At 43.2% G+C, this 6,667-nt stretch overlaps 1 protein-coding gene and 1 long non-coding RNA gene across 9 annotated transcripts in view; one reads left to right on the plus strand and one right to left on the minus strand.

Annotated features, from left to right (window-relative positions):
• LOC109531046 (uncharacterized protein KIAA0408) overlaps positions 1-6,667 on the minus strand; it is a 44,543-nt gene that overhangs the window by 16,079 nt on the left and 21,797 nt on the right. The window lies entirely within an intron of this gene.
• LOC109531048 (uncharacterized) overlaps positions 787-6,667 on the plus strand; it is an 8,502-nt gene continuing 2,621 nt past the window's right edge. Inside the window, exons 1-2 of the long non-coding RNA XR_002171108.1 lie at positions 787-1,088; positions 1,168-1,641. This is a non-coding gene — a long non-coding RNA (uncharacterized LOC109531048). The remainder of the gene's footprint in view (positions 1,089-1,167; positions 1,642-6,667) is intronic.

Here is a 6,667-nt window from a genome sequence, read left to right on the forward strand (position 1 = left end):
AAAAAACAAGGCATCGATTCAACTCCTGATGACAAGCCACCATCCAGCGAGGAAGCAATGCAAAATGGCAACAAAAATCCGTCAGTATGCACAAGAATTACCAGACATCGGTGATCAACGGGACAGTTACTTGCAACTAGCAACAAAACTGTATGACACGCAGGCAAACATTGTCATAAACCAAAGAATGCATCCAACCAAACAATCCAAAATAGACACACTTTTTTTCCCAAGACAGAAGAAAAATTAACATTAAAATACTGTACGTATTTTACTGTTATGATTCTTTTTGGACACACCTGTATTGCAGTTTTTGTTTTACAAAAGTTTTTTGACAGTATATTTTTGGATTTTATTGAATGTGTTGTTACACTTGCATTTTTGTCAACATACTTGCAGGTTCATAAAGGACATGTACCATGCTCATTTCCCAAATGAGGAATTTCTGTTATCAGGACAAATTGGACAGCGCAAACACGAGTCCGCACTAGAGAATATTTACTGTATTTACAAATACCACACCATTAAATTACCCGTTCAAAAAAAGATCAGCCCAGAAAGATATGATATAGGCTTTACACTGTTTGCTTTGTGTTGCACGTTTTGGTGAGGTTTAAAAAAATATACAGTACCGTATTTTCCACACTATAAGGCGCACCGAAAAGTCTTCCATTTTCTTAAAAGCTCACAGCGCGCCTTAAAATCCAGTGCGCCTTGTTTATGGTCATTACGGTAATATGTCAACCCCAAAATGGCTCCTTACTGGAGACATGCTTACTGTAACTGGCGCCAGTATTGAGTCGTTGGTTGCCATGACAACGAAAATACATTTATTTAGGCTTGTTGTTTTCTAAAAGTACTTTATATTTCTATGTGAATTTTCACATTTGTTTTTTCTTTAAATCCTCTTAATATGTTATTTGGAATATTTTGTTAAGAATCACTTCCGGGTCACGTGCCGCGGATAGTGAGGAATTAGAAAGATCGAGAAGAAAACTGGAGAGAGAGAGAGACAGAGACAGAGCTACGATACCGTGTGGTCTCCGTGATTTAATTTGATCTACTTTCGGTTTACTAAGGTGCACACGGTATGTCATTTTGTGTTTATTTATTTAATGTCTTGTTCAAGATATTGTAATTTTGATTGTTGTTTGAAATGTGTTTTAGTTTTCACGGTGTTCCAAGATTAAACGTTTTTCTGGACATCAGTTGAAGCATCATCCTTGACCGGGGTAGTTACAGTGAAAACGTGTCCTCATCCATCCTTCTGGAGGCTTCGGCGCACATCACGTAGCAAGCTACGAGCTACATCGAGCGTCGTCACACTCAACCCCGCGTGCCACGCAGCTAGCCACGAGCTACTTCGAACGTCGTCGCACTCAACCGGCAGCAAGCTACAGGCCTCGGCATGCATCGTCGCTCCTCAACCGGCAGTAAGGCAAGATTTCAACGCGCGACGTTGCTTCTCATCCTGTAGCAGCTAAAGGTTTAGGTGGACATTAACCAGAGTTGGCAAAGGCCTATACAGCTTCCAGTAGCTCACAAAGTAGATGGATAGAAAATAGACAAAGATTATCATAACTGAGGAACTAATGAATGTGAGTTCTTGAATCTGTGAAAATATCTGTGAATGTTTGACAAGTAACAATGTAACAGCATTGATAGAATAGGATTAGGGGCTGCAACTCAAATTACTTGGTTTCTATAAATCTATAAAACTCAGGTTCTGAAGTTTTGAAAGCTCCAAAAATGTCTCAAAATAGCGACAGTCAGTGTGATAAGATGCAAGAGCATGAAAATGTGGAAAGGGCGGCTGAGGCAAAAATAAGAAAATCCTCTCGTTTAAGACATTTGACACCTAAAATGCAGGAACTAAAAGAGAAAGATTTCATTCAAAAGGAAGGCAAGTTGAATGTAACATATGAGAAATGGAAAAGTTATGTTCGAGAAACCCGAAGAAAGTTAAAACAATGGTGCCCTGAGCAAGACATGTACGACATGATGGATGAAGTTGAGAAGCTTGAGGGTGAGATAAAAGAAATATACGACAGTGTCCGAAGTCAGACAACACCAAGTCAAGAATTACGGCGAAAAGTTGATGCATGTGTAGCGGCAACAGCAGACCTACTGCAAGTAATGAGAATCCGTCTAACAGAAGATGAAGATGATTTTGATGCTGTGGCAGAAAACGCAAAATTACACATGCTGCTAGATAATGAATATGCCAGGTCCATATGTGGTTCCACCGCCTTCATAGTTACAGCACCCAGTGCCAAGCCTTCCCAGCACACGTCCGAATCACCAAGCATTTCAGTTAAGCGGGCCGAAATGGCTGCTCTTCTGGCTGCGAAGGAAGCTGAGATTGACATGGAAGAAGCTATTGAGGCCCAACGCCAGCAGTTGAAAAAACTTGAAAATCAGAGACATCGAAGTAATTAAGGCACATTTAAGTGTGTATGAGGAAGAGGAAATCAAGGAGAGGAATGGGACAAGCAGCCCCATACACACCAAAGAGAATGTTGCATTTCCTTCTTCTCCCCATTCCCCACATCATGAACAGCCAACTGTACAAAATGACACAACCTTGGTTCAGACATTACAGGAATCATTAGCACTCAGTCGTCTTCCAAACCCAGAGCCTACAGTATTCTCAGGTGATCCTCTGAACTTTATAGAGTGGAGTACAAGCTTCAAAGCTCTGATAGAGAGGCGATGCTCAAACCCTGCAGATAGGTTGTTTTATTTACAAAGGTACATAGCAGGGGAGGCAAAATCTTCTCTTGAAGGCAGCTTTTATAGAAGAGATGAAGAAGCCTATCAGCAAGCATGGGATCGACTCAACACCAGATATGGTAATTCCTTCATTGTGCAGAGGGCTTTCAGAGAAAAACTCAATGGATGGCCAAAGATTGGTGGGAAGGAATATATCAAATTGAGAGAATTCAGCGATTTCCTCCAAACTTGTAGTAATGCTATGCCTTACATAAAGGGTCTGCAAGTTTTGAATGACTGTGAGGAGAACCAGAAAATGCTGGTGAAACTACCAGATTGGGTAACATCCAGGTGGAACCGTCATGTCACAGAGCAGCTAGATGAAGGTCAAGACTATCCAAGTTTCCATAACTTTGCGACATTTATATCTAAAGAGGCACGCAGAGCTTGCAATCCAGTGTCGTCTCTATACGCATTAAGACAACTACTGAAATGACAGAAAAGGGAGGTAGGCACTCAAAAGCAAACACATTTGCTACAAAGGTAAGGATCCCAGATCCGCAAGTCTCTACAGCCGATCAAGACCCCAATGAAAACAATTTACGAGATGCCGAAAATCCAGGCATATGTATATGCTGTGGAGAAGAGCACTCTCTACATAAATGTAAGAGGCTTATGAAAATGTCTTTAGAGGAAAAGAGAAAATACATCTATGAAAATAAGCTATGTTTTGCATGCCTGAGAAGGGGTCACAATTCTAAGGTCTGTAAAAATAGAGCCATGTGTGGAGTATGCCGAAAGAGTCATCCAACCGCATTACATGAAGATCGTTCTCCAACGGAGACAGCCTCAGCACAAAACACCACTGAAGAAAGTACATCCTCACTATCTTGTTGTGTCAAGGGAAGTGATGTTGAGAGTACATCAATGATTGTGCCCATCTGGATCTCAGCACCTAACGCACCTGATACAGAGACCCTAGCTTATGCGCTGTTGGACACACAAAGCAGCCACACGTTTGTTGATCAAGAATTATGCGCAAAGCTTAAGGTAGACATGGACCCAGTTAAACTGAAACTCTCCACGATGCTGGGAAAGGACTCAGTGATAAAAAGAGAAAGAGTTTGTGGACTTAAAGTAAGAGGATTTTCCTCAAATATTTCCATTGACCTACCTCCGGCCTACACAAGAGACTTCATTCCTCTTGACCGGACACATATTCCTACCCGCAAAACAGCCACTTCATGGAAACATCTTGTTAACATAACTCAGGAGATACCCCCACCAATGGATTGTGGCGTTAGATTATTGATTGGCTATGACTGCTCCCGAGCCTTGATTCCAAGAGAGGTCATTACTGGAGGTGACTACGAGCCTTACGCTGTCAAAACCGATCTCGGCTGGAGTATTGTGGGAGGAGTAGCACGATGCGTAAACACAGGTGATGTGACTGGACTTTGTCTTCGAGTATCTGTCAAAGAGTTACCACCCGTAACACCATCAGCCGTCATTAAAGCCCTTGAGTCTGATTTTTCAGACACAAAAGCAGGTGAAAAAAGCATATCTCAAGATGACATTCTCTTTCTGCAAATATTAAAAGGAGGCCTCCAACAAAATGAACACGGCCACCTCGAAATGCCACTTCCTTTCAAAGCACGACCTCACCTCCCAAACAATAAGGTGCTGGCTTTGGCACGACTGAAACAACTTAAAAGGAAGTTGGACAGAGATCATAAGTTCAAAAGTGACTATCTGAAGTTTATGGAAGGCATCATTAAAGATGGTGATGCAGAGAAAGTAGACAGCCAACCAGAACTCGGCAATCTTTGGTATATCCCACATCAAGGTGTGTACCACCCCCGTAAACCTAACAAGATCCGCGTGGTCTTCGACTGTTCTGCAAAGTACAAAGGCACCTCACTAAATGACCATCTGTTAACAGGACCTGACCTTACAAATGGCCTCACAGCTGTACTATGTCGTTTCCGTAAACATCCTGTTGCAATCATGTGTGATGTAGAAAAAATGTTTCACAGGTTTCATGTTAGAAAGGAGGACAGAGATTATCTGCGTTTTCTCTGGTGGGAAAATGGAGACTTAGATTCACAACCCACAGAATACCGGATGAAGGTGCATTTATTTGGAGCATCATCTTCCCCTGGCTGTGCCAATTATGCCATGAAATGCCTTGCCAACCTTAATGAGAAACAGTTCCCCAATGCAGCTAGTTTCATTCGAAAAAATTTCTATGTTGATGATGGACTCATAAGCGTGGAGTCAGTTGTTGAAGCGAAAGAGCTTATAAAAAAGGCTCAAGCTCTGTGTGCAAGAGGAAACCTACACCTCCACAAATTCCTTTCCAATAACCGAGAAGTGATAGATTCAATCAATGTAGCAGAATGTGCTGTGGACGTGAAGAATGTTGATTTCAGGCCTGACGACTTACCAGTGCAAAGAGCGCTTGGGGTAAGATGGAAGATCGAAAGTGACAGTTTCTCCTTCAAGGTGTCACTAGATAAAAGACCCACCACACGAAGAGGGATTCTTTCCGTTGTAGCCTCTTTATACGATCCTCTCGGATTTTTAGCTCCATTCATCCTTGAAGGAAAGAGGATACTACAAGAGATGTGTCAGAGAGGTACAGGATGGGACGATCTACTACCTATGGACTTAAAGTTAAGGTGGGAGATTTGGCTAGAGGATTTGGAGAACCTTGATCAAATCAACATTGCAAGATGTTTTATACCGGACAGGTTTGGCAAGGTACAGAGAGTTGAGCTTCACCACTTTTCTGACGCTAGCAGCCAAGGGTATGGTCAGTGTAGCTACATCAGGTTGTTAAGCGAAGAGAATGTGAACTGCTCCTTTGTCATTGGCAAAGCGAGAGTGGCTCCAACCAAAATACTCACCATACCAAGACTGGAGCTAAGCGCAGCAGTAACCTCAGCAGCCGTGAGCAAGATGTTACGGGAGGAGTTGGAAGTCAAAATAGATGAAGAATACTTTTGGACAGACTCTCGAGTGGTTCTAGGATATATTAACGATGACGCTAAACGATTCCATGTCTTTGTTGCAAATCGGGTCCAGAGAATTCGACAAAACAGTGATGCAAAGCGGTGGTACTACATCGACACAGGAGACAACCCTGCAGACCATGCCTCCAGAGGCCTGAACGTGGCAGGTCTCATCAACTCAAATTGGCTCACCGGTCCAAGGTTTTTATGGGAAAGAGATATAGCCACAATCGAGGTGACACCTGAGTTACTGGTGGGAGATCCGGAGGTGAGGATTGTACAAGTGTTAAGGACAGAGGCTGTAAGGCAATTTGACATACAAGAGCTTCTGTCACGGATTTCAAAATGGGCAACAGCAGTGAATGTCATTGCTCGCATCCAACGGCTAGCCAAGAGAATCAAAACCTTTAAATGTCGAAGAAAAAAGGCAAGCTACACTGACCCTTGTTAAACTGACACAAAAGGATGTCTTCCAAAAGGAGATGAACATGCTTAGCGACAAATCAGGAAAACTGCCTTGTAACCACCAACTTTATCAGCTTGTCCCGTTCCTTCAAGACGGCATATTAAGAGTAGGAGGAAGACTAAAGCCCCGTTCACACGGCAACGTTTGGTCCGACGCAGCTCCGAAATAAATCCAGTCGAGCGTTCACACGTGCACATTTGCTCCGGCGTAGCTCCACTAAAGAGCTTATACCGGACCAAATTTGATCCACCTCAGGGAGGTGGTTTAAAAATTTGCTCCAGAGCAAATGCTCGTTTGCGACGCTACGCCGAAACAAATGTGCACGTGTGAACGCAGCTGGATTAAATTTGCTCTAGAGCAAATGCTCGCTTGCGGGGGAGTGGCCTCGCTACGCTCGCTACCAGACGCACGGAATCCGACCCCGGTCGACAGTGACGATCGGGGGCCAGCGACACAGACGAAGCCCGGCCGTGGA

Source organism: Hippocampus comes, unplaced genomic scaffold, assembly GCF_001891065.2.
Source record: "Hippocampus comes isolate QL1 unplaced genomic scaffold, H_comes_QL1_v1.1 scaffold146, whole genome shotgun sequence".
NCBI lineage: Eukaryota > Metazoa > Chordata > Actinopteri > Syngnathiformes > Syngnathidae > Hippocampus > Hippocampus comes.